The sequence below is a fragment of the Liolophura sinensis genome, chromosome 11 (genome assembly GCF_032854445.1).
Source record: "Liolophura sinensis isolate JHLJ2023 chromosome 11, CUHK_Ljap_v2, whole genome shotgun sequence".
NCBI lineage: Eukaryota > Metazoa > Mollusca > Polyplacophora > Chitonida > Chitonidae > Liolophura > Liolophura sinensis.
Window position 1 is genome coordinate 13,200,667 of NC_088305.1, and position 14,673 is coordinate 13,215,339.

Here is a 14,673-nt window from a genome sequence, read left to right on the forward strand (position 1 = left end):
GAGACAACATATGCTCAAAGTCTTGAGTATGACGTTAGACAATGCATGAAATAAATTTACTCGTTTATTTATTTGATTAGTATTTGAGGTCGTACTCAAGAATATTTCACTCATTCGACGTCGGCCAGCATTTTATGGTGGGAAGAGTGAGTGCTTGGGGTTTAACGTCGTACTCAACAATTTTTCAGTTATATGACGACGAAGGAATCATTAGGGTGCATGCACGTGTAATGTGCCTCCTTGTTGCAGGACGGATTTCCACCGCTCTTTTATTTAGTGCTGCATCACTGAGACGACTTACCGAAGGCAAGTAAGCCGCCCCGCCCGAGCCATTATACTGATACGGGTCAACCAGTCGTTGCACTATCCCCTTCATGCTGAACGCCAAGCGAGGAAGTTACAACTTCCTCTTTTAAAGTCTTAGGTGTGACTCGACCAAGGATTGATCCTGGATCTACCGGTCCCGAAGCGGACGCTCTACCAACTGTGCTATCCGGGCCGGTTATGGTGGGAAGAAATCGGGCAAGTGCTCGGGGGAAACCTACGACCATGCGCACGTTGCCGGGAACCGTCTCACAGACAGAAAGACTTGAGCTGGACTTAAACTCACAGCGATTGCATAGGTAGGAGGCTCTTTGGTCGACGGTGGCGCGCTGGCACGCTAACAACCTCGGCCCCTTTATCAAATAAATAAATTATATAATCATGCACCATTAGACTTCCCTTATGCGATTTATTGATTATAAACACTTACACTTCATATAAAGATATTTAGATTTTAGATGCATATAGGATTGCAAGAGAAGTAGTTTAACCATTTTTTTCTAACTATTCATGTAAATGCTTATAAATAGTAGCAAATTACACGCCCATGGCTTAAGCAGAATTAGGTATGAAAATGCCTTATAGTTAGCTTCAATTTAATGGACGTCACTGATCTACAATCCTATATTGGCTATAGATTTAACGTCATCCTGGGGATGTGTCTTGGACCAACTTATTTTAGTCACCTTGGAAAAGTTTCCCTACATACACAGTTAGAGTTTTCTGGGAATATAAGGACATATTTCATTCATTCACTATCGGTTACCCAGGGTCCTCCGTGGCCGAGGTGGTTAGCACGCCAGCACGACGCAATGACCAAGAAGCTTCCCACTAATGCGGTCGTTGTGAGTTCAAGTTCAGGTCATGCTGGCTTCCTCTCCTAGGGAAAGCCTGCCAGCACCTACGACTGGTCGTGGGCTTCCGCCGGGCTCACTATCAGGTTTTCTACAACCATAATGCTGGCCGACACTGTATTTTAACTGGTACGGGATAAAACACGAATTAATCATATATATATATACATTTTTTTCATGCACCAATATCCAATAAAGATATTTTAAAAAATAGTGCATTAGATTTCAGTTCAATTTTTAATTCACCTGTTATGTAAAGAAGAACCAAAAATTTCGCAAATGAGTGCCCTTTTTCAATTTTGTTTTCTTACTGATGTTCAAAATCACAGAAAAAATTGGGAAAGCAGAAAAGTTACCACTGCCTGCCCGCAGGATTTTCGATTTCTTGATAGATTCTTTGCTTTATTTGCGAAACAAAAATTCAGTCGGTTGATATGTTTACAACTGAATTGCTTTTTTTATCCTTGTCTGTCACAAGCAATATTGAAATAGCCCGCGATAAAACATGCACATACACCCATATAGTTGCAGGAGGGTAGGCTGTGGGGTGCAGACGCACCCCTCCGCGAGGCAAAAATGTTCCGCTCAAGTCGACGAAAAAAAATATTTTGGTCTATATTTCTTACCTAGCTATTAACATTAATTCCATAGATATTTGCTGTAGCCTATATAGACCAATATTTCAATCTCGTACCAATTTACGAGAAGCAAAACGTTTTTCATTAACCCGGTATATACGTAGGAAAAAAAAAGTTGCCATCGCTGCTTGTAAAAAAAACATCACGACGGAAAGTCCGCGTAGTTCCGTACGCAGCCTGCGTAGCCAAGCTTCAAAGCGTTTCAGATTTAAGTTTTAGATTTAAATAAATCCCTTTTCTTTCTTTGCTGATCGGTGCGTTTGGTGGTTTTGCCGATTGTATAAAGCAGAACTAAACGTGGTAGGTTGACCTTTCCTGTCCAAAGCAAACAAGACTTGTCGAGAATGCTTGTGCTACGTCACTGCTGGCGCGAGTTATGGAAGAGAAGTGAGTCAAATTCAAATAGGATGACCGGTACCGATTGATGTACGCGGTGTCAGACTCTGTTTGGGACATGTACGGAAAAATAGAGGATAGTGGGACAAAATGAAACCGCGGGACAAAATGAAACTTTAAAATTCCAACCACGTTCAACTTCAGCCGCTAGGTGACGTAATTTTCCTTCACTGCGCGTCGCATGTGAGCACGCAGACTTTACTGTCGGTAGGCAGAAAAGAGCTGTAATAATTTGGGAGGTAGATGAAGAATTTTGTACAGTCCGATTTAAGGTAAGCTACTGTTTGAACTGTGAACAAATTTGTTTAACTGTTACCATGGCTTCCATCAAAAATTTTTACATTTCGTAGTATACTGGATTTACGATGTTGACAAGTATTTCTTTTCAGTGTGGATAGAGAAAAACAAAATATAGTGTCTGGGGCAAAATGGAACACCAAGTCAAGGGGCAAAATAGAACAGTGTTTCATTTTGTCCCTGTATCTGTATCATTTTCCCCCATCAATTTAAATATGATTTAATTTTTATTTTGCCTTTGAACCAATAAATTATTTTGTCTTTATTCAGTCAAAAATATGAGAATTTTATATATAATATATTCCTAAAAACCGTACGTGGGAAGGTCTGACAGCAACCTGCAGGTGGTCGTGGGTTTTCCCCGGGCTCTGCCCGGTTTTCTCCCACCATAATGCTGGCTGCCGTCTGCCGTAAATAAATATTCCTAATAAAAACTAAGATAAATTTAATTTCCAGACAATCAAAAATGGTACGCAACGACGTTTGGAAGGCAAAACGACAGACTTGGAATGAGCAAAGCATGGAGAAAGCATTGGTCCACATTGAGACCATACAGTAAAAGTTTCCACAACCACTTTAGGACCTCTGTTAATGATAAACGATTTATGTATTTGTAAATTACAAAATTTGTGAAGGTAAACTTCTGAACGTAAAGTTTAATACCGGCTTAGTATACGAAATCACATGTAAGTGCCAAATAACACGGTGTCATGCATTGGCAATATGTTAAGAAAAAATGTATTAAGAATTAAAAGTTAACTTAGTAAAGTTATCTATTTAATCCTTGATATTGTAATTTTGTAATGCTTTAATAACTGTAATTTGCTTCTTGGTCAGCACCTTCCTTTGTTTGAACATTTCAGACCACTTTCTGTAAGCACGTAGAAACTGATCCGGTCCCAAATCATTCAACAAAGAAACTTAAACGGCAGGAAGGGATGGGGCCTATTACTTTAGCCAACGCCACTTGGAGCTCCCCCTCTCTCTCTCCGGCAGCCAGAAACTACGTCAGCTCCTAGGACAAGAGCATGTAATAAAGAAAATGTAAATGCTTTCTTTGATCTGCTAGAGCCTTTGCTGGACAAACACCTTATTCTTTTATACAATTTGGATGGAATTGGAATCACTACGGTCTATATCAATCCGTCTAAAATTCTGTTTAAACGTGGAAGACGTCAAGTGCGCAGCTTGGTTTCCGCCGAGAGGTCAGCTAGTGACTGCGGAAATTTGTTTGAGTGCAACAGGCTCATTTATTCCGCCATTCTTCATTTTTCCAAGGGTGGGAATGAAACCTGAATTTATGAATGGGGCCCCACATGGTTCTATAGCTTCACGCTACAAAAGCGGATGGAAGAAACTTTCCATTTGCACAGAATGGTTTAAACACTTCCTGAAGACGTCTGGCGCCACCAAAAAGTCAACCGCGGCCTTTTAATACTAGATGGACATTCCGCACACACACAAAGAATATCGATATGATCGACCTAGCAACAGAAAACGGAGATAAGTTGCTACGTATACCGCCACATTGCCCCCATAAGATGCAACCGCTTAATTATGTCTTTTATGAAGCCATTATCAACATTTTATGATCACGAACTAAAAAAGTGGTCGAGAAACAATGCTGGAAGAGTTGTAACAACATTTCAAGTGGCAGTGATTTTTGGGAAAGCGTACTTGAGAGCATCAGCTATTTCGAGTCGCAGATCTTACATGAAGTCCATGTCTTTTAGCTTAGGTAAAAAAAAAAAACATATTTGACGTAATTGGCCGAAACTGTACTTCTGTTGTACATGTATAAATGAATGAATGAATGATTATGGTTTAACGCCACATCGGCAGTATTTCAGCCATATCGTGGCGAGAGCAAGATCGAAACACGAGGCAGTTGAGGTTTCCAATATGGTGGTGATAACATTAAAAATGGAAACAAATGTTTGGACATGTTTAAACCAGATTAGAATAACCAAAAACAGTTAAAACTCGAAACCCCTCATATTTTAAAAATAATATATCAAGAAATGTATATATAACATTATAGATAAATATTTATATACTAATAAATTATATCTTGTGATAAATATTTATATATTAATAAATTATATCTTATGATAAAGGCCAATGGCCTTCAAAAAATTGATGACAACATCGCCAGCGATGTTGTCAAACAAATCATATATAGAGTCGACCGTGTAGAATCTCTGCCGAACGTGGGCAAAGTCTACACAGTCAACCAAGATATGTTTGATGCTATATTGGGCATCGCATCCAACGCACTCGGGAGCACTGCTCCCATCTAGTATGAAATTGTGCGTTAGACGAGAATGCCCAACACGACACCTTGTTAAAACTACTTGGTCTCTATGAGACTTTTCGCAATTATAATTGTTGTAGCCAATGACCGGATGAATAGCATGCAGTTTATTATGGAGCTGCAAGTTCCATTCACCCTGCCAAAGGCAACGAATATATTTAAGAATTTTGGACTTCATGTCAGTATAAGGGATTTTTATCTTAGATATGGGTTTATTTAGGGCAGCTTTCGCCTCCCTGTCTGCGACTGTGTTTCCATGGATACCAATATGATTTGGTATCCAGTAGAATATAATATCTTTACCTCTTTTAATTAATTTCCTATGTATAGCTAAAATTTGAAGGATCAAGGGATTTTTTAATTTATTATTCTGTATTGCCAACAAGCAAGACAACGAGTCAGTGCATATCATTGCCCTCTGGGCACACCCAGAAGAAACATATGATAAGGCCAGGAGTATAGCTCTGGCCTCGGCAGAGAATATTGAAGAAGAGGATGGAAGACGAAAGGAAGAGACCCGCTGCTCTAAGACAGCCACAGTCGCAACCCTGTCCCCATCCTTCGACCCGTCAGTATATATATAAATTTATAATCCATATAATTAGCTTTAATTTCAGCAAAACCTTGCTGAATTATAAGAGGATTTATATTCGATTTATTATATTTACATAGATCAAATATTAGTTTTGGTTGTGGGAGGAGCCATGGAGGAGACTCCGGAAAAGACACCGGAGCTATATCTTCCAGCTTGATGTTAGCTCCCACAATATGGTCCTGTATACGAAGACCGAACGAAGGGATCTTGTTAGGACATTTAGTATATTTGTCTACATACAACGGATTGAAAACACAGTCGTAGGCAGAGTTTGTTGGATGAGTCGGTGATATAAAGAAGGTTCATTTGCCTCCACGTATAAACTTTCTACTGGTGAGGTTCTAAAAGCACCAAGGCTGAGCCTCAAACCTTGGTGATGAACAGGATCCAACATTTTAATGTACGACTTCCTAGCGGAACTGTAAATGATGGATCCATAGTCCAATTTAGACCTCACCAGAGAACGATATAAATTAAGTAAAACTGATCGGTCAGCACCCCAATCGGTGCTAGACACGACCTTAAGTATATCGAGAGCCTTTGTACATTTAGCTTTAAGCATTTTAATATGAGGTATAAAAGATAGCTTACTATCAAATTTTATACCTAAACATTTTGTTTCTCCAACAATTTTAACCTGTTTACCACAAAAATTAAGCTCAGGGTCAAGATGAAGTTTCCGTTTATTACAAAAATGCATACCGACGGTTTTAGACGTTGAAAATCTAAAACCGTTTTTAGTTGCCCATTTCTCGATCTTATTGAGACAAAGCTGCAACTGACGTTCGATATTATTCATATTCTTAGCTCGGAAGCATATGAGGAAATCATCCACGTATAAAGAACCCTCTGTGCCAGATGTTAATGTTTTTGCTAGGCTTTATTTTTATGCTAAACAGAGTTGGTGATAGAATATTGCCCTGGGGTAACCCATTTCCTGCTCATAAGAGTCAGAAAGAGTGGAACCCACCCGTACCCTAAACTGACGATCAGACAAAAATTCGGATATAAATATAGGTAATCGGCCTTTTAGACCCATATTCGCGAGATCTTTTAAAATACCATATTTCCATGTGGTGTCGTAAGCCTTTTCAAGGTCAAAAAATATGGGCACCACATGTTCATTATTGATGAAGCCGTCGCGAATAAAGGTTTCGAACCGAACAAGGTGATCCATGGTATATCGACCTTGACGAAAACCACATTGAATGTTAGATAAAAGCTTGTTGATTTCAAGAAACCAAACAAGTCTATCATTAATCATCCGTTCCATAGTCTTACAGACACAGCTGGTAAGAGCTATGGGACGGTAATTATTTGGATCAGTATGATCCTTACCCGGTTTGGGAACCGGGATAATACACGCCTCCCTCCATGATGGTGGAAAATTACCAGTTATCCAAATATCATTAAGCAAGTCCAGGAGAGTCTCTAGTGGCTCAGGTGGTAAATGATTCAGAAACTTATAATATACATTATCAGGGACTACAAGCAGTATCGTGGACCTTTTTTAATGCAGTTTTAAGTTCCTCGATATTAAAATGACGATTATAATCTTCTAAATTTTTAGAAGAAAAGGGCAATTTAATTTTCTACTGGTTTTTTAATATGTTGGAATGCTTTAGTATAATTCTCGGTAGAAGATTTCTTGGAAATTGTCTCAGCTAATTTATTGGCTATATCAGATGGAGAGGTATATATTTTATCTCCATTATTCAAATGCTGGACTTTTGCTTTATTAATTTTGCCCTTAAGCTTCTGAACAACCTTCCAGACCTTACGCATGGGTTTGTTTGACGTAATTCCCGAAACAAAGTTCCGCCAACAAGATCGTCTCTTGGACCTGAGTGATCGACAAGCCTTAGCTCGAAAAATACGAACCTGGTTTAAATTATTCTCAGTAGGACAATGATTAAACCTGCGTTCAGCCTTTTCACGGTCCTTTATGGTTTTACGACAATCATTGTCGTACCAGGATTTACTTTGGGATTGGGGATTTGTCGAGGTCTTAGGTATAGTTCTATTGGCAACTCGTAAGACAAGCTCATTAAATTTTAATACAGGATCATCTGCTGCATTGAGTGTCTCTGGAGAGATATCAGCCTCACAGAACATCTCAAATGCGATCCAGTCTGCTTTATCGAATTTCCATCTAGCTACACGTTCTAAAGAATTAGAAGTGATATGCTCTAGTATAATCGGAAAATGATCACTACCACAAAGATCATCATGAACCTTCCAAGAAAAATCAAGGAGAAGTGATGTATCTGTAATAGTGAGATCGATAGCAGAATAAGTGCCATTACCCGGATGTAAATAGGTATTAGAACCATCATTGAAATAACACAGTTCCTCCTTCGATAAGAAGTCTTCGACTATCTTGCCCTTATTATTTATGGTATTACTGCCCCAAAGGGGTTATGGGGAATTAAAATCTCCCAATAGTATAAAAGGTTTTGGCAATTGTTCTTTTAAATTATGTAACTGTAAAGCTGACAAAGAAATGTTAGGAGGAATATACACTGAACATAATGTGATTGTTTCAGACAATGAAACACGGACAGCCACAGCCTGAAGCTCTGTATGCAGAGCAACAGGGCTGTGGATAATATTGTTATTGATTAAGATCGAGGAGCCGCCTGCCAGCTCGCTCTTCTTCATTTGAATAAGTACTATATAATGAATAATTTTTACGAGTTATTTTATCTTTGTCAGATGTCTTCAGGTGAGTTTCCTGAAGACAAAGGGCAATAGGATTTAGTAATTGAACTAGCTGTGTTATTTCAATAAAATTTTCCTTAAGACCTCGACAATTCCACTGTATAAATTTTGTCTAAAGAAGACATTATGGAGGGGGCGTATGGGGGATTTATCTTCATGTTTGGACCGAGGACGACCCTTCCGTGGAGATCGGCTGTTAGATCTCCCTGGTGCGGGTGATGTATCCATCACATCGCATCTGAGGTTAAAGGACCAACGTCCTCCAATGATCCAAACCTATTATAAGTTTGGATAAGGTCCCTAGTGCCTTAGAGGGACGCTCTGGGGGACCACTAGGTTTATTATGATCATTTTGAGATTTATTTCCGGACTTTTTGTTTGGGAGTTTTTGTTTTGGATTGATTAGGTTCAGGTTTTTCAGTTTGATGTGGATTACTTACTGGTTTTATTTCCTGTACTACAGTTGTCTGGGTTGGGCTGGAATTAAGCGCAGGGTGAGCCGGAAGTGACATTGAAGTAAAAACTAGGTTTGTCGTTTCCAATGGGCCAAAGTCATTGAAGTTTGAGTAGCAACAGATGCTACTCGCTTTACCACACTGGCAAACGAAGATTGCGGTGAAGTATTAGAAAGAGAGGCCAGTTTACGGGCCTCCTGATAAGATATATTGTTTTTGGATTTTAAATTCATTATTTGCTTTTCCTTAAGAAAAAGAGGACAGCCCTTAGAGGAGGCCATGTTATCTCCACTGCAATTGCAGCACTTAACTGTGCTGATGCAGTCAAAACCATCATGACCCTCACTGCCGCATCGAAACAAACCAGTTTATTTTTACACTGGCCCTTGCCGTGACCAAAGTTTTGCAAGTAAAACAGCGGGTTGGGTTTGGGAAATATAAATCTATATTGACCCTATACGGACCAATGTAGATGTACGATGAAGAGAGGTACTATTAAAAGTCAGCAGATATGTATTTAGTTTAAGGATATTACCAGCTTCCTTCGTGGTGAAGCGCTTCACTCTGATAACACCCTGTGATTTTAATTTGTCGCAGATTTCTTCTTCCGAAAGTTCCAAAATATCTTGATCCCGGTCACGAATTATTCCCCGACAACTGTTGAGGGAATTTGTGAGGGATGTAAACACTGGTATGTCCTGAATTTTTTCAAAGATAATAAATTGACCTGATTGTTGTTGGCGGAAACATTCAATGAGAATGTCTCCGGATCTCAGCTTTTTTACGTTTTTTAAGGTCCCAGTTACACCCTGAAGAGAGCCCGTTTTAATAGAAAAGGATGAAGTTTAGAGGCCGGCCTTTGTTCACTCTTTGTTTGAGAGGAACAATAAAAGCCGGCCAACTGTCCGGTCTATTACATTTGTCAAGTGAGTCCGACAAAACCTCAACTTCCTCTTTTTCTCGGTACTTGAAGTCGTCCCAGAGGAGGATCATTAGACACATTAGAACATTTTGAGAATATTTAAAGATGACATTTTATATATTTTATAACAATTCACCCATGTGTTCCCCACCCCCACGGAGTGCCAACAAGGGCGATGCCTGAACCTGCGGAGATCCAGCAGGATACCACACCAAGGACTCCACATGAGGTATACTCGAATAGATGGCCTCAATGAGCAAACCCCACCACAAGCTCCTCTCTCCCACCAAGTGAATAAGGTCACCCATTAGACACGTACTACTCGATTGACCCATGAGCCACCGCCTCAAACGTAATCCCTCAAAGGAAAGTTAAAATGTATCATTTATTCTCTTATGAATGTTAGAGAAAACATTGGGATCACGCAGAGGCAAGACATGACCAAGCGATTGATCGGACCGGGCCCATCCGACCTCCCGTCTCACTCCAAGTAAGGGCCAAAGTGACGTGTTGGGCGTGAGGATCTCGCAAGACCAACCCTCTTTCAGCCACCAGGATTCCCGTCCTCGGAGATTACGGGTCGCCACCCACGGCAAACAGGTCGCTCCCGGTTGCCTCTCACACAACCGAGAAGATGTGAGCCTATTGTATTCACCGGGCTCACACAGGAGAGCTCTAGGTTAGTCGACTTTTACGACAAGCTTGCCTAGAGGGCTGAGGTCCTATTCCTATCACCCCGGAAACCCCCACGGGGGCCTGGCGATGTGAGAGCGACCACTGTCCTGCGGGAATGTCACATGATAGGGGAGCACAAACGGCACGACAATGGGCCTCAGGATTTCGTCTCTGTACCGCTACCCATTCACGTTGTAATGGATAAAATGGTAAAATGGGGACGAGAGCGCTGTTCGTGGCCCACCACCATGCCACTAGCACCACCATGTGCCAACTCTCCGCCGGACACTGGCCTCAGCATAACGCCCCCCAACACGACGCCATACAGAGTCATGTGAGTCAGTCATCAGCGCGATATTGGGGCCTCCTTGGCTTAGTAGGTTAGCGCGCTAGCACAGCGTAATGACCCAGGAACTTGTCACCAATTGCGGTCGCTGTGAGTTCAAGTCCAGCTCATGTTGGCTCCCTCTCCGGCCGAACGTGGAAAGGTCTGCAAGACAACCTGCAAATGGTCATGGATTTCTCTCGGGTTCTGCCCGGTTTCCTCCCACCATAATGTTGGCCGCCGTCGTATAAGTGAAATATTCTTGAGCACGGCGTAAAACACCAATCAAATAAATAAATAAATAAATCATCGCGATACAGCTGGAACCGAGATTTGTCGCTGAAGAGCACTGTTCACCACCGTGCAAGAGTCAAGTGCACTTGAACGTTGGCCCAGGCCAGTAGGGTCTGACACCGGGCTGCCGTGAGGTCGAGGCCCCAGTGTGTTAGGTGGGCTCGGAGGCCGGCCTCTCTCAGGCCGTTTCACACTGTCTGGGCTGTTTGTGCAGCCCATCAGTGCTTCAGCAGTTCGTTTTGCCGATCGGAGCTGATCTCTCAGATGCTGGAGCCGCATGTGACGGGCGTATTTACACGTCGTCGTCGGCCACGTTTACAGTGACGGTTCACAGTGCTCTTAGTCTCTTGGAAACGTGGTTGTAAGCGACTGATGGTGGAATGACTCCTATTTAAGTGTGTCATCACTGCTGTTACTGACATTCCGGTATTGAATATACCAATGACACGCTCCCGCTGACTTGGGGCATACTGGCATATATTTTTGGGTGCCCCTTTTTTATTGTCCCCCTTTGTAAGAGTGTCCGTGTACTGGTGAGGTTGACTGATCACCACACTGTCATCCTTCATGTCGCTCAACTTGCATAACTTAACCTGTGAGTAAACTTGTTGGGCCACTTGAGTTGAACACTATACAAATAAATAACTTTTTCTCACCGCTACTTCTGTTTCAGTACACACTTGTCTTGGTTGTCTTTTATCTCAGTTGTTATTCCTGTATCAAAAATGTAAAACTTAACTGATGGGAGCATGGACAATCTATCCCAATCAAGATATATGAAAATAACCAAGTAGCATTTTAAATCAAAAACCAGTTACCAGTGAAAATGTGTTATTAAATGCGCTAATTTGAGTGCCACGATATCCAAAAGGGAAGTGGCCCTAAGGACCACTATTTCAACAAATGTTCATTCACAAATAATTATCAAAAAAGGCGGTAATACAGAATGGCGTATTATCAGGACACTGATTCCGACCATGACTATTGGATGTTTAGTATGGCAGAATACGAGGACGGGACAATCCACCCAGCATGTTCCAGTAAAACACAGAAGGAAACCGATGACGAATAAATTTGCTCAACTGAAACCTGTCCCAGAGGTTTATTGCAAAAACATCTGCCGAGGCACACACTAGTCGAAACTACTAGTTTCTCAATGTGTGTCCTAAGGACACACGCACTTATGTTAGGCGCACCATACCAAAGAGTACAATTCACAGGAACTGCGTTGTCGGGGTGTTGTTGATGCCAGAGCCCGTCCTAAGAGAAACAACGCTGCTAATAGCCACCCGGATATAAGATACACCTGCGGCGCTGAAAACTATGCCATCGAGCTGTGTTCTCTATTTGAAGAGGAATGTGTACTCCGAAAAAACAAAGCAAATGTCGGTTCACTGTCAGTCGCCCTTTTTAGGAAAAGAGATTTTTCTCTTGAAGCGATGAAGAAAATTATCCCGAAACTAATTTCCTTTGGCTCCTAGAAAGAGGAAGCCAAACTTGATCACCGAAAATAGAAGATATCGCCTGCAGCCATGACACTATGAGTCTCTCTCTGTGGTCATGAGTGACAAAGAAGGAGACGATTGATCCAAGTGGACGTGTGCGGCTATCCTGGGGGCATGGATGTGCCCCTTAAGGCTAGCAAGTTCCATAGCCGTAACAGCCAGACACACGCAGACCATTTCTTCAACCCGATTTTAACGCTTGTCTCGGACAATCTGGCACTGTGGTTTCCCTCCTGGCTAACTGTGGACCCGACTGGTCAACCAAGTCATTGGTGAACATAATGAGTTACGGGAGGTTGTAGCGTCATGTAGAACTGGACAGCCTGACATTAATGGTCAATGCACCAAGGCAAAGCCGCCTCAATCCAATGGAGCGATCCTGGGCACTACTTTGAGAATGGCTGACAGAAATCACGCTTCCTAGGAGCCTTACCAGAGAAAGAATAATCCTTCCACAGCCGCGTGCACTGACAGACGAAAAAGTAACTGCGAAAGAAATTTATGTCTTTGACAGATCTATCTACTTGTGTGGGACATGCTGGCAAGGGAGAGGTATGTTAAGTTTTACAGTGACTGTCCACAGGACACCCTACGATTTAGCGACCGCATCAACCAATATTTGTGATCACGAAGACCTAAAGGCATTTTGCTCATCGTCCATGAGACGCCTCAGATCAGACAAAAATTTGCGGGCTTTGCGAGCAGAATTCAGTTCTTATTAGACAACAGTGTGAGGCGTCCGTACCAAATGGAATTTTACAAATGTTTCGGGCCAGACTGTGAACACTGTTCCCTTTCAGCTGTTAGGGTCCACGCTTTCCTTTCAGCGCTGTCTAGTCTCCATTCTTCATATTTTAGCCTTACATAGAAAACTAATTGAAAGATGTAAAGATATTATATTCGTTTGGATACCGAGCTATATTGGTACCGAAGGAAGCACAAACGTAGACAGGAAGGCAAAAGGTGCCTTAATAAATCCATATCAAACATATATTCGTCGCCCTTGACAGGGTGAATGGGACCTTCAGGTCCACAGTGTTCACCCTGTTATTGGCTTTAATTTGTACACCCATTGTATATCTCGAAAAGACCAAGGTGGTTTTAACGAGGTGTCGTATGGGGCATTGTCGTCTAACTCACAATTTTATTCTTGATGGGGGCTCTGCCCCAGAGTGTGTTGGATGTGATGCTGAATACGGCATCAAACATGTCTTTGGTCACTGTGTGGGCTTTGCCCATGTTCAGCAAAGATTTTACAGTCAACTCTGTATATGAGTTGTCTGACTGCATCGCTGCTGATGATGTTGTCATAAAGTTTTTTTACTGCCATTGGCCTATATCATAGGATACAATTCTGCTGGTCATAGCTTTTTCACCTTAAATATTTCTGGCTGAATAATACGGTTAGAGTTCAGCCATGCGGACATGTGACAGCTACGGTATTGTACACACAAACATGAGTTGTTAGTAATTAAGAAAAACAGAGGCGTAAAATGTCATTACTTTATACGCAAGAAGCGCCCGAGGGTCAAGGAACTTTCCCACTCGAAAATTATAACAGCATCCAATGTCTGCTATCCATGCCTGATAAATACCAAAAGTTGGTCCTAAATACCCACCATACAAAAATATTTTCAAATACCCTTTTCTCTTTCCCAAAAAATATTAAAGTTTTGACGCTCTTTCATCTGATTTTGGCATCATTTTTCTGTTTTCTTCTCCTTTAAGTGCTACAGCTTAACAGTGGTGAAATCAGTGGATTTCACGATTCAGTCAAGTGTACCACCTGTTTGTAACATGTTCTCGTCACGACACGGCTGATGTATTGCCGATGTGACGTTAAACCCTTATCATTAAAACATTCATGTGTATTTAAGATATTCCGATAGGTGGAATTTCCACGCCGTTGTGTTGTCACAACACATAATATAGTTATCTAATGTTCACAAGGTCTCCGTTATATAATATATTCATGTTATGTACTTCTAGAGTTTATAATATTCGCACTTAATGTATTGAAGGTGTTAGCAAAACTGGATTGTGGATATCAGTGACATTTAAATACGTGAGGTATCTAGGGGTCAAAAGAGATATTCTTACACCACCTGCCTTTATACCACCTGCTTTTACAGGAACGTAAGACTGCGCAAACGGTGTCGTCAACAGCTTTATTGCCACTCTGGCCTTACTACCAATAAAGGCTTGGTTTGAGACCTTCAGCCACTAGATTACGGTCCGCTTCCTTGAGAGGACTTCAAACACGAGCCAGTGCAACTGCAAATCCGCATCACAGACATCCATCTCCCAGACTGCTTGATGAAATAAGGTGCAATAGTTGTGTCGTGAACCTCTCAATAC